Genomic DNA, 14,841 nt, shown 5'->3' on the forward strand with positions numbered 1-14,841 from the left:
AAAAATAAAACAAATAAACATTTTTCTCATGAAGTATTTTTATGATAACTTGAGCCCTCAAACAGTCTGTTATACTTAAGAGTTCAGTGAATCACATGCGAATTTGAAATGTACAGTAAGCACATGGGTAACATGTCGTACTTTTACAAGCACTCGGCAATTATAATAATTATATTAATTATTATCGTTTCAAACCAAAACGCTCAAAACAGCTACATTTTTTTTTACAAAAATTCATCATAAACCGCGATAGTTGTAGCCGTGTATATTATTATAATATGTAGACGCACATTGTGCACAAGTTCGCACGCTTCTATAGTATTACATCGATGTCCGCAACACCGCGAGCTACTTTTTTCCCGTCCACAAGTCTTTAACGGATCGGGATAATGAATAAGTATAATTCACATTCATACTGGTTGGTCGATATGCATAAGTCTCACACGGGCTGGTGAACTTGAGAAAATATGACCGCTCACTGTCAAGCAAAAAACTAAGAACGCGGGATAACTATAATAATCTTAATAATACAATATTTATATATACATATTATGAAACTATAAGATAAGATATAATATAAGATAAGGTATACGATATTAATAATAATTAAGGCAAATGTAAGTACTAACTTTTGCAGTACTTCAGTTTTTTTTTCTCTATAAAATACATTTTTTTTTAGAAAGTTTTTATTGACATATTAAAGATTAAATTATTTAAGTAAAAAGTTATCTTCACAATTCCGCGTGGTTCATTTCGGTTTATCAATTTTTATTAATGATAATTTATTACAGGCTTCACTATGAATACATTCAGATCATGGTTCGAACCGATCATTAAAGTAATACGTTTTTAATGTATACAAATACCAACATAAGATAAAAACTCGTTGATATAAAATGTTTCATTGGAGTACAGAAGTATAGAAAAATCGTTAAATTAATTTTTTTTTTGAGACAGTAAAATGTTCATTTTTTTAAACTAAGTTCGGGTTATCGAGTGATTTTAATCAGCAATTATTATTATACAAGCAGTGCCGGACCTGGGGGGAGGGGGTGGTAAGTGGGTATGTTTGCCCCAGACGCTGTTGGTAAATGGTACTTCCACATTCGTAAGGGCGCTGCATTTTTATTAGCTTCGAACGTCAAATTTTCTAAATCCGACACTATATAGAAGTATTACTGGCTAGAATTCAGTGATATATTATTAGCAGAATATTAGTATTTGGTTACAATGGAAACCAAGTTTTAAAAATTATAACGGTCAGTCATTTTTAATATTAATTTTAAAATTAAACTTCTTCAAAATTCGAAATATTGTTTAATATAAGCATACATTTAGTGTTATTTAATTTTTTGTATTTTTAATAGTTTATGATGGATTTATAACAAAATCAACCTTGCATTTAACCTCACGTTTAACTAAACTGACTAATATAATTAAGATTACTTCTGAAATATTTATTACATATTTTATTTCAAGTCATATTCAAAGATCTCTGTGACTACCTACACTTCGAAAGGATAACAGTTGTTAACCATAATGCAGTAATATTATGTGGGATGCAGTATTATGATATTGAAATAGGAATAAAGGAAATTGACCACCCTAGAATTGCTTGTATCATAGCGGCTATTATTGAAAAAAACTGAATGCGTCGTTGTCAATAATTGACACAATTATTCTGCGACAACTATACTGACTTTTTATTATTATTATTTTATCAACATGCAATTTATTCAATGATATACACTTAACATTTAAGACATATTTTGTACATACTTTGAAAAAATTGATGAGATTGTGATGAGAAAAAGGAAAACAATATCGGAGACCTACTTAGTGCAAATATCACTACTGCCTCATGTGAGATGCGACAAAACTTTATCAGTTAACTGATATTCATTTCTCACTGTATTTTTAGAAGTTTGAACAACGTCATAGAACATCATGGATATTGCATTTTCTTGTATTTTATCACGTGCAAGCTGACATGAACATTTGGGGAAAAAATTACTCGAGTATTCACGTTGTCCGCGGAAGGTCAACGAGTATATTTATGTGCATCACAATAAAACCTAACAATTAAATATATGTATATTATTATTATTATTTATTATATATACGTTAATTATATAATTCTGCTATACGGCGGTGTTACATAAACATAAATCATATTGTAAAATCCTATTTCGAACAAACAATAAAACTTCAAATGATTTAAGGGCATTTTCTATAGTACAAAGCACTTTTTTCTTATTATTTACACTTTGTTATTACAATTAATATTAAATTATAATAATTTTATAAAATTATATTTACATTATATATTTTCGAAAATAGTTAAAGAGTGAAGATGAAGTAACAAATTACGTAGGTTGTATTACGTTTCATAATGGCAGATATGAATCATCAAAATATCGAAAATTCTCAATATGAGGAAGGTATTCGTTTGAATAGAAGACAAATTTGCAAAAATTATCAAAGGGATAAAGTAAAATATTATTATTGTCCTGATTCTAAATTTGGTACTATAGAAAAAAATCCTTATCCCTTGACGGAAGCTATAAAAATCGTGATAAATCGTTTACCATTAATTCCATTTGCATTCATATACTATAATACAAATAAAAAACGAATGCACGAACGGCCAAGTTTATCACGAGCGTAATGTGTAAAAAACACATTCATTCAGTGAAAAACCAATGACCCGGATCCGGATCCTACGTTAAAATCTTGACAACGACGACGACAATCATAAAAACACACGCACACGCCTACATTAATCACCTGACATTATCTTTGTCATCACTGTACCTGTCTGATTTATAGAGTAGTAAGAGAGGGAATGAGAGATAAAAGGAAGGATAAAAGATCTATATTGTGATTATCATTGTGTTATTAAACCGTTTAAACGAGCGCCGCAGAGGTGAAACGTTCGGTAAAGAGAAAGTGCAACCAGTTCATAATATGGATATATTATTGATATTGATAATTATAATATTATGTTTATTTTTGTGTGTCTATTAAACACACCCGTCGTGGTGCGGATTTTGTTATATACTGTTGTAGTTATCGCGGCTGTTTGATTCAAAAAATGGCATAAATATTCCCGTGACTCCTGCTGGTATGAGTGATAGGCAACACAATAGTCGCATGAGGCTTCGACTTGCAATTACCACAATGTATGGTTAATAATAATGAATGTTTTATGAAATCGTAAAATTATTAAAATGTAAGACTAAGATTTTAGTGAAACCTTTTTTTTGGTTGTGGTATAAAGACGTAGAATTAACCATAAGACGGCGATATAAGTTGTTTTAAAATTATTTTGTGATATTTCATTTTTATTTTCTAGATTATTAATAACATATGAGAATTTTAAAAGTAAAACTTCAAATTGATCATAAGAAAATTAATGTGATTTAATCATACAGAACATAAATATTTTGAATAAATTTCAGAATATCAAATATATTTAGTTGTTATAGAGTTTTAAATATCGAACTGAAGACGTGTTGCTGTTGCGGAATGCAGTATAGAGAAAATTAAAAAAAAAAAAAATGTTTATATTTGTTCTCATAATTGTTTTTTTTTTTTTTTTTAAAAAAACCAATTTACAAATATTTTTTTTTTATTCAAAATAGGAAGAAAATATATATTTAAACCGAAAACAAATAGAATCCTCCCCGTCACAAATATGTTAATTTAATCTTAGTAACTGCACTACACAGGTTAAATACTTCTAGGTATAATATTTATTAGGGCTCTCAGTTTGGTATGTGTATTGATATACACATGTACACGTATTCCGAACATTAAGTGATAATATGTAAGAATACAAGTGTATTTAATTACACGTGTTTTTAAAGTTCGTGTACACGTGTATTAAAATTACCCGTCTAACAGTGTTACATGTAACTTGTATACATTTTTTTTTTAAATTATTGTCGTGATATTCTGACGTATGATATACAATTTTCGCGTACTGAGTTATTTTATCTCTTACGAGTATGTCATTTGTTATTGGCCTATAATTGACATTTACAGATAGGTTAACCCAGTACGGCAAGCTGGTCAAGATATATTTATACGTATTTATAAGTAGTTTTTATAGTGTTTTTACAACAAAATATATTATAATACAGTCGTATAAATAAAACTCAAATTAATATTTATTCATTTATTGTTAAAAAAAAAGTTTACTATTTAAAAATTAAATTAAATTTGTGTTTACTTTGTGTAAACGACAGTGGGCGAGGGGCATATGGGGCACGTGCCTCTGTTACCCATCCTTGTATCCACCATTGATCATAAGTACGGACTTTTAATACACGAGTGCACAAACTCTAAATACGCGTGTAAACGTGTATTTTAATAACACGCACTTTAGCACCGTTTCTATAAAAACACGTACGGAACGTGTTCTTAAATACACGTGAAATAAAGACCACTAATATTTATTATTTTAAAATAAGTTAAATATTCAAATGCACCTCATTTATTTTTTATGCTTCAAATTAATAGCAAAATATCAGTCTCCAGATAAATAATATCAGAAAGTAAAATAGTTTTTGTAATCAAAATACATGAAAATACAATCTTTCAATCACTAATATTTTACCTACTCAGCAATCAAACACGTGAATTTCGATTTTCTTCATTTTGGAATTATTATGACTATATATATAATAAACCAATGTATAAGTAGTAGATAATATCGTGGTTTAAAAAATTTATTATTTAAAACTAGTTTAACTAGTTATAAATAATAAAGGCAACAACTCTGTACGTTCTAGTTTCTAGTAGGTATTTTGCCGATATTATACTATACTTGAATTTAATATCAATCAATAACTATTCCCTATTGTAACAATAATAATATGAATAATATTTTAAATTCAATATTACAAAAAAACTATCTTACTACAACAATAACTTAAGTAAATGATTAAGATACTATTTATTATTATAAATATAGGTTCCTACATACAAAAAAAAATTGTTTCTACTAACAATGGTGTAAACATTGGGCAGATTTTGGGGTCAGATTCCTCCTAGACCATTTTTTAAATATTGTAAAATAATATTCTTAGTATGTGTATGTTAGAAACGTGGAAAAAAAATAATGATAAAATAAAAATGATTTATTTTCAAATGACCCCCCCCCATATACAAAAGTTTTGTTTACGCCACTTTTTTACGAGTGGATTTTTTAATACTTAATGTTTGTTCGCTTAACTCCTCATTAGATTCTAAAATATGAAAAAATAGACTATAGTAATAGATTATGAATATCTAAAATAAATAAAAGTTCGAAAATGAATGGAATACCAGTGAGTGATAAATGTATGAAAACATCATGTAGAAAATTTAATACTCGTACAAAAAAAATTCTAAAGCATTCAAATCCATCTGCACAAAAAGAATATGTATATTATGAGAACCAAGACCCTTGACATTATTGGAGTACACATTAGTACGATCGATTTCGGATAAACACGTGTGTCCATGTGGCTGTCACACTTGACTAAGCGGAACACCCTAGATAGTTAATACTAATAAGTATTACTATATACGAACGAAATTCGCAATTGCAAAGATATTTAGAGGTTTTTTTATTTTTACCACCATATCACGTGGATAACATACAATCCACTATAGTTCATCTGATGATTTGGTTCGTCGATTCTTCGACAAGAGAAAAATACGGTCGAGGAGACAAACATAGACAGACGAAACAATTGTCGATAATAACGGTTTAATATAGGTTATACGTTTTTTCTTTTTTTTTTTTAATTCATGTTTCCAGGCACTGTTTTTAAACATTCTATTAAATATATGTAAAATATTTAAAATTATGTATTGGCTTACATACTGTTACTATTATTTTTAAATATCTAGACGAAATTATTGATAAGTATTGTTATCTGAAATTTTTTGTTTTAACATCATACACGTCTTGTGTATTTAAATATTAATATATTTTTTGAAGTGATACTAAAATTAGTTAATAAACACCGTTTGTAATAATAATAATAGTGATTGATGTGTTCTAAAATATGAAATCTTTTTCCATGAAAATTGAAATCTAGCTCATCACATCAATTATAATATTATACTTACATGAATATATACATATAAAAAGTATTATATATTTATATAATTCAATTAAGTTAATATAGAATATTATATTTTTAAGATCATTATGTTGTTTTTAAATAAATATTGTGAGGCCTACGACTGTTTGAACCTCAAACGCATACTCAGATTTAATTTTTACATATACAGATACTATGGACGGTCGCTAAAATCGTTTTTTGGCCTACGCGTGGTCCGAGACACGGTCACTACCCACTTTTCAATCGACCTTGGTTTTGATTATTACTTATTATGAATGTATGTGTAATATACCAATCTACTAAAGCATACACAGATCGTTGATTTAAAATAAACCATGAATTTTGATGTACACGATTAATGATAAGATATAATAGTTAATAGAATTCACTTTAGCCTTATTATTTCAACCCCGAGAGACGAAAAAAAAAAACGATTCGAATTTACAAAGCTTAACATTTATATATTATAATGGTTAACAAACAAAAAAAATTCAAGACGGGATATTTATTTTTCGAAGACCTAATGAAAAACCTAACCATAATTTCGAGTCATTAAAAATGTTTCATTCTTACAATAACCAATCACAAAAATGTATACTTCAATCATTGATAATATTACTCGAAATGGAAATTCAAAAATACATTTTGTAATATAAACAAGTATATATAGCAGTCGGCCCATATTTTTTTTAAGTAAAAATAATACAATTTTTTCATGTTCAACATGTGGTTAGTATTTTTTATATTGTTTTTATAGTTTTTAATATTATTATTTATATATATATATATATACATATACTATTTACTGTGTTTCTTTTTAATAGATTTAAGTCCACAAAATCGTATTTAATTATAAAAAATTATAATTGGGTTCTACCCGTTTAAATAAATAAATAAATAATTGTGGATAATGATAAAAAATATTTTTTTTGTAATTATTAGGCGATATAATTTATTTTACTTGGTTTTAAACAACCATACTTTTCTATTGTTCCTCCTCACATAATCATAGATTATAACATCCTCATGTTAAATATATATATATATATATATATATGAAAAACGCAATGCATGAGAATAAATCTGATTACCTTGAGATTGATCCATATATTTTTTTGCATAATAATATCATATAACATTTAAGAGGACGCAATAGTTTATAAGGGGTCTAATATAGACAATTTATATACACAACAAAATTTTAATTAAAAATATTAAATTATTAAAATATACTTCATTTATATTATGTATTTATTCTTTCTACATCACTAATCTCTATTATTTTTAATAAATATTAATTTGAAAATTTTCTTTTTCTTTGATCGATTCCTACATTATAATGATTAAAATTAATATTATGATAAAATAATTAACTTTTTATTATTAATATTTTTAAAACTAAAATAAAATGAAAGAAAAAATAATATATTTATTAATAAAAAATAAATGATAATATTAATTGAAAAAATTCTCTACTTTCCAGAAGAAACACATATCACGTTCACTTTTAATTAAAAAAAAGTTATTTATCTATTCATTCATTTAAATATTTATATTGTTTTATAACTAAAAGATGAGCTACTAGTTATGTGACTGACGAATTTATATGGAAAAATATCTAAACAGTTTAATTTAGATCTTCTTAGGAGAGTTTTTTAATGAAATTATATTATGTTTAGTAAAAATTAAAATACATTTTTTACAAAAAAAAAAAAAAAAATAAAGAACTACCAAATTAATCTTAATTAGTTTTAAAAATAAAATATAAATACACATACAACCTCATATTTTTAATCTCCAAAATATAAATTGTAGGATTTGATCGGAAAAAAAAATTCGTACTAATCTAAAAGTGCTACTATATATGCGTAAATTATATCCTTGCGTGTGGAGGTGGTATACATACAATATAAAGGTGATATACCATTAAGTACTACCATGGGGCATTTATAATTAAAACAGTTTATTACAAATACAATAACAGTGCAGAATATCGACTAAAATTCCATGAAAAAATATCTATAAAATAATCTTTAGAACAAATTTACTTACGAGGGATTTGAGAAAATACATAAAAATGTTAGTATTCAAGAATACTTCCATAAATGTATACATTATTACTAATACATTTTTACTTTTTAGTAATATGGTAGTGAGTATATCTGTTTGTGCCTGAAATAAATATAAAAAAAAAAGACGCATTTGTGTAATAAGATGTACTATACATGTTTTAAAGAAGAAAATATTTATAAATGTATATTATATGAATGTACAAAACGATTATGTATTATAATAATGTTTATAATATTACTATAAGCTTCAGAAATGATGAAAAAAATGCAAAAACCGTCAATCGTCGTCGATCGTGACATAATTTTACTACAATCCGACAGTTGTTTATTAAAATCAAATTGCTTTGTAGAACAAGAGCTATTATTAATTCCGTGTAGTATAACGGTTCACAATTTAAATGAGCTCTGTCGATCTTCTATCATTAATATTTAATCAAACAATTAAACACTGTAAACAATATAATACGAAATAAGACTATAAATGTATGGAGAAACACATATATACTTAATATTTACCATAATATTTCGTAAATAGTGTCAATTGTACACAAACACGACGTAGAGTTTGCTATTTAGGAAATAACACATTTCTCATACCCGAGCACGGAAAAAAAAAGAAAGAAAATCGTAAGAAATCATTGTTACAAGGAACGGTTCACGACATCAGAATGACGATGGTGACCACTGTCTGTCCACTGCATCAGGATGACTCAAAGCAAAACGTGACTAGTTAAACCATGACTATTCATAATGGGAAATTTATTTTAACTTTCAAATACACGTGCATTTATCATTCGAATATTTCGGATGTATTATGTGTATGACGTTAAACGATCAGTTTCTAATCAATTTTAAAATAAATTAAACATTGGCAAACTTAATAAAAATATAATAAACAATAAAATAAAAAAATAAAATATTATAAATGTTATATTAACGATAAAATAAGTATAATAGTCATACGAAAAAAAGACATAAGAATTGACTGTTGAAGAACCGTTAAACGAGAATTATAATTATGATGTCGATGATGATGATAATGACGACGGTTAAATTGTACATAAAAACATAAAAATACACGAAGAAAATTCGAACAGGTTTTTATCGGTGAATCATAATAATAACTAACTAGAATGACTTAAAATTTTGAAGTAATCTATGACATAATATTTTTGTTAAAATCGTTGCGTATCATATAATCGTGTACCTAACGAATAATAAAACATAATTTCGTTAAAGCGATTTTATTCGGGTGTTGGGCTTATTAATATGACGATTTGATATTATATTTTAAATTTACTCAATAATTTATACCACAAAAACGCTATAAAAATATTGAAATGCACGGTCATTTAATGCTAGGTATAAAAAAAAATGTATTCAATTGACGAAATTGAATTGCAGAGCTAAATATTTTATTTCTTTAAATAAGTGATCTGTTAATATATAGATATTGATATTTTCAGTGACATTATATAATTCTTCGATTTTATTGCATCATTGTGTATAAATTACAAATATAAGTTAAAAACGTTAAAATTTAATAAAAATATATTAGTTATATTAAATATACTATCATAATAATTATTTTTAATTTTGATTTAATCGTGAAAATTTCTATAAAATATAACTAAACAGTTTTTAATTCAAATAACATGTTTAAATAAACCCTAAAAATAACACTATTAATAACTTAATTATATTCTAAAAAATTTATAGAATTTCAAGAAACAAAAATTATGCAAATAAAAATTTTAATTTAGAACAATAATGTATGAAATGAAAAATGTTGTTCACTAATATTCTACTTAATATAGATATTTCTTAAGCTTAATGTCAGCACTAAGTATAAGTCTCAGAATGCAGTCATCAAATACGGTTAGGTTTGTTTATTGTTTTCAAATAAAATTATTTTCTACCTGATGAATTACAAATCAATTTAAATTATATCAAATACAAATTATCTATAAAAATTGATGCAATTGAAATATGCAGATTTTAAAATTATAATTTTAAAACCCATATTAATGCATATTAGGTTCGGCTTCACTTATTCTAATCGAGACATTTTTGAAGTCCTACTAAAGTTTCAAATAGAACTTATTATACGCAGACTACAAAAAAGTATGTTTGAAAAAATTGTGCGTTCAATGAACATTTTAAAAACAGAATACATACCGATGAAACGGAAACCGGTTCACGCTGCAATCTCATTATTTCTTAGCATGTTCAAAGATCACAAGAAGCTAGGATTTATTTTTAAGACTTACATCAAAAATTGCGATTTAACCAAAGAAAAATGTTACCAAGAGAAACTTCTGGAGCACTTTCATCGCCGACACACAGTAAAATTGATCGAATCTGATTTAGATTCTAACACTTGTAGCTTATATAAATCGATATAAATCGATTCGTGCGAAGAGTGTGGGCACAAATATTTATAATACAATACGGACCGCGATTTCGCTTACGGGGTTGTTGTAATTATAATATCGTGAAAGGTACGTACGATATGGCGTTTACAGAAAATTACCATCTTACCAATAATTGTACTATATACCATATCATACCAATATTGTAATGTGACCGTAGGATTATTAATTACTTGATGAGTTCCTGCGGAAATATTCCTCGGAGCAGCTGCGTACGGTACGGCCGAAGATTTACGATCCGCAATTGGCAGTGCGGTGCGCTTTGTTGTCGGTGAGATCGGATGTCGATCACCGGTCCGTCGTGCAGATTATATTATACCGCGGTCGAACGGGACTGCGACACGACCGTTCGCAAAACCACTGGGTTACCGCACGACGATAATTCGTTCACCGGACGTGTTGCGCTGATATTATACCGCAGTCGTGGCTGTCATTGATGGCGCGGTCGGACGGTGGCGCGACGGCGTGTGACACCGCGTATAGTCCGGGACGACGACACCGACGACGACGATAACACGTCTATTATTAATTGCCGGACGAAGACGCGACGCGATCCGTTCATGGTGACGACTCCTCGGGCAATGCGACCGTTGCGCGACACCCGGGACGTAAACGTGCAACTGCGCTCGAGACGAAGATAGACGAATAGCGACGGCGGCGATAAGAAATTGTCAGAAGACGGTCACGTGTGATTTAGCCAGTTGGAGGCGTGATCGATGCGACGATGGCGGCGCGACGGGTGTTCGGAAAATACGCGCGAACAGAATAATCGTGACGACGACGGCCAACAGAGATCCGATCGTAACAGGTTGGTCCACTCGAACGCTGCGTTATAACAATGAAAATGATCAATAATAACCGTCGTACTTTTATACACGCGCGCAGGGGAGAAGGAACGGGCACTCGATGGTCGAGAATCAATCGAATTCGTTCGAAATTCAACGGGTTTTGCCGGTCCGACAAACCCGATCGGCCGAATGGCGACTACGACGACGACGACGACAGCGCACTGCGAACGACGGGCACACGATGACGACTGAAGAACCGCGGTCGGCCACCGGTATACCCGTGTACGTACGCGCGCGGTCGACCGGCTGCATTCGAGGCGGCGGGCGCCGAACCGAAGCCGCGAATTAACGGGGAAAAATGAACGTCCGACCGTCACCGCGTGCTTCGTCCGGCCGTCTATTATTGCGCGATGTCCATCATCTCTCTCTCTCTCTCTCTCTCTCTCTCTATACGCACACGACAAGTATCTTTTGTGCGTGCGCGTCGGTCGTCGCCTCTGAGGTCATGGGGTTTGACGGTTTGCGAATTTTTTTATTATAACACAGTATTGTATATACACTGTACACGTGAACGTACACGCCGCTGTATTGTGTCCGGAGTGACGTGTATTTTTTTTTACCAACCGCAGTTTCCCCACCCCCCTTACCAACGGTAAATGCAAATATCCCGCGGGCGATTGAAAATACGTATCCGCAGTGATATCGTTTAACGTAAGGTCTACGGACGGCGGTAGTTCCGATTACGTGTATATTTGGAGAGGAGGCGATGTTCACGATTCAGCATCATCATCCCTAAATGTTCACGGTGTTTCAAATAATCATAGGTGTACAAACACCACATCGATCGACACGAAATAAGTAGCTTCTCCGACACCCCAAAGCATTACCAAAGCGAAATTTAAATAAAAAAATGTACTTGCCGGTATCAGAAACTATTATGTTAAATGTGAAACAAAATAATCGACAATAAAAATGTAATCTGTTGAATTTATTGAAACATAATTTGTTAATATTATCGTGGTAAAAACTTAATATCGATATTTCATAAGGTATTTTGGGATTCTTGTCTTATACGAGTAATTGAGTAATACACAGTTATAATTTTTACAGAAATTATATTTAATTAAAAAAATTGAGTCTTCAAAGAAATTAAAATCATTTTTTCATATTTCATTTTTATTCCTTTATTACATATTTATTGATAGACAAAATCGTATGCACATTATCATTAAAGCTTATATGAGATAATGATGATAATATAATATAATATATTAATATAATTAAAATATAATGTCAAAATTATTGGATACATAATTATCATTAACCAATATATTTGTATCATTTCAAGAACCAAGTCTACTATGCTTATATTTCAAATCTTACGTAACGCTAACGACAAGCGAATATTATACATGTTTTGAAATTTGAATTCAAATGGGTATTTAGTAGTTGTATTTTAAATTCATCCTGGGTAAAAATAAATTATAAAATAAGCTATAACAAGTGAATGGAATTATGGATACCACTTTGTTATAGAAACTATTTTTATCCCGTTTACTGTGCACATATAATATTTTCCTACTTAGTTGATCCATTTAAATGTATTATTTTTTCAATAAACAACTAATAAAAACTGAATGACGACAATTGTAGTGTAAACGAAAGATAAAAATGTATTATTTGTAGCATACTTGATATAATATATAGTATGTACTATGTATAAATGTATGATATAGTAACTCATGGTTTACACGTTTGTTTATTCAAAGATAATAAGCAAAACAAATGAACCAACGTATATTCAACACATTTATTGTGTATTACCAACAATTTCAAGATAACTGTAGTAATTTTATTAAAATATATATGCTTCTAAAGTTTCATAATATAGGAAGCTCATCTATTTATTCATTGGAAATTTGATGGCAACTTTTGCTAAACACCTGTCTGTATTTGTAGGCTATACTTAGATATTTATACCTAAACCTTTTTCATTGGATTAAAGCGTTATTTATTTTACGTATAATGACCCACTCTAGGTTTAGGCCATTACATTTATCTTCTGATCAAATAGTTACAATGTACTTCAAAAATATTCCTATACTTTATATACGACACAACTCTTTATTACAAATTTCTATGTATCTATATATTACATAATAAGGTGTCAAAATTATACATTTTTTTTATTTGAGTCATCAATATTGTATTAAATATGTACTACATAGTTTAATATTGAGTTAATTTTATCTGTATATAGACGTCTTAGACAAACATAGTGCACACCTTAATACTTAACCAGATCTAATCTTCAGCATCAATACTTAGGCATTTTTTTGAATTTAATCTATCTAATTAAAAACAAACTATAAATTACTGCAAGTTTTTTATTTTGTCCACAGTACACATGCAAAGTGTTCAGATAAGCATTACTTTACAAACTAAACATTTTGGAAATTTATATCACTGTTTGGTTTACTTAAATAAATATTAATGCATAATGAAATGACAATTAAAAATATAATCAAGTTATTGCACGTACTGGATTAATACATGGAAACAATTATTTTGCAAGTGGTTTGAATTATATTTTTATCTAAAATGTTTCTATGTCAGCATAAAATTATAAAACTTGAGTATTTTATTTTTTATTTTTATAATTTTATTAAAAACTAAATGCAATAATATGGTATACCATGGAGAAAATAAAATTATTTATATAAGAAAATATTAACTTATAAAAAAAAAAAGGTATTAACTTCAAAATATTATATAACTTTCTTATCAAGTGAACATAAATAATTTTTAATTTATACATTGATTTATTAGTTTATTTGTTTTTATTTGATGAACTTATTATTAAATCTATATTGCTAAATAATAATAAATAGGCTTCATGAACACAATGAAATTTGGCTTCAAATTTTTTTTGGACTCCATTGTTAAAATATAATAAGCATTAATATTGACGTATTGATCATCGAGGCGTTAGAAGTGTTTCGATAATTTCAGATATTTCACTTGCTATGATATATAATTATTGATGATGATAATGATTAAAATAACAATGATTCATAACAACTTAAGAAACTAATTGGCTATTATTCATAACTCTTAGTGCTTTCTTTTTACCATTTCCTGAAATATACGTTTTTTGTTTTAAAATAACGTTACAATATTTTTGACAATTTAACGATTATCACTAAAGTACTTACCGAGAGTCACACATTTTTCGAAATTAATAAGTAGGAAAATAATGATTACTATCTAATATATAAATAAGTAAGTATTTAATCATAATTAATTTAATTATTTATTTCTGTAAATATATGCTTAGTGATAATATAATAGAACATATATTCCTTTACCCTTTGTATAAAATGTATTCATTTTTAAATATTTGAAATTACAAATAAAAGGAAAATAAGCC

The 14,841-nt window shown here is 28.4% G+C and overlaps 1 protein-coding gene across 2 annotated transcripts in view; it reads right to left on the bottom strand.

The window, feature by feature from the left end:
• The window catches only part of LOC112691588 (sodium- and chloride-dependent GABA transporter 1), a 112,276-nt gene that overhangs the window by 27,390 nt on the left and 70,045 nt on the right, over positions 1-14,841 (bottom strand). The window contains exon 1 of one of the 2 annotated variants that reach the window (XM_025565906.1): positions 10,797-11,674. The exons of the other annotated variant lie outside the window; for it this stretch is intronic. The gene's annotated coding sequence lies outside the window, so the exon portion shown is untranslated. Of the gene's footprint in view, positions 1-10,796; positions 11,675-14,841 lie in introns of those variants that run through there. 2 annotated transcript variants of the gene reach the window in all.

This window comes from Sipha flava, unplaced genomic scaffold (assembly GCF_003268045.1).
Source record: "Sipha flava isolate LNK unplaced genomic scaffold, YSA_version1 115_pilon_pilon, whole genome shotgun sequence".
Lineage (NCBI taxonomy): Eukaryota > Metazoa > Arthropoda > Insecta > Hemiptera > Aphididae > Sipha > Sipha flava.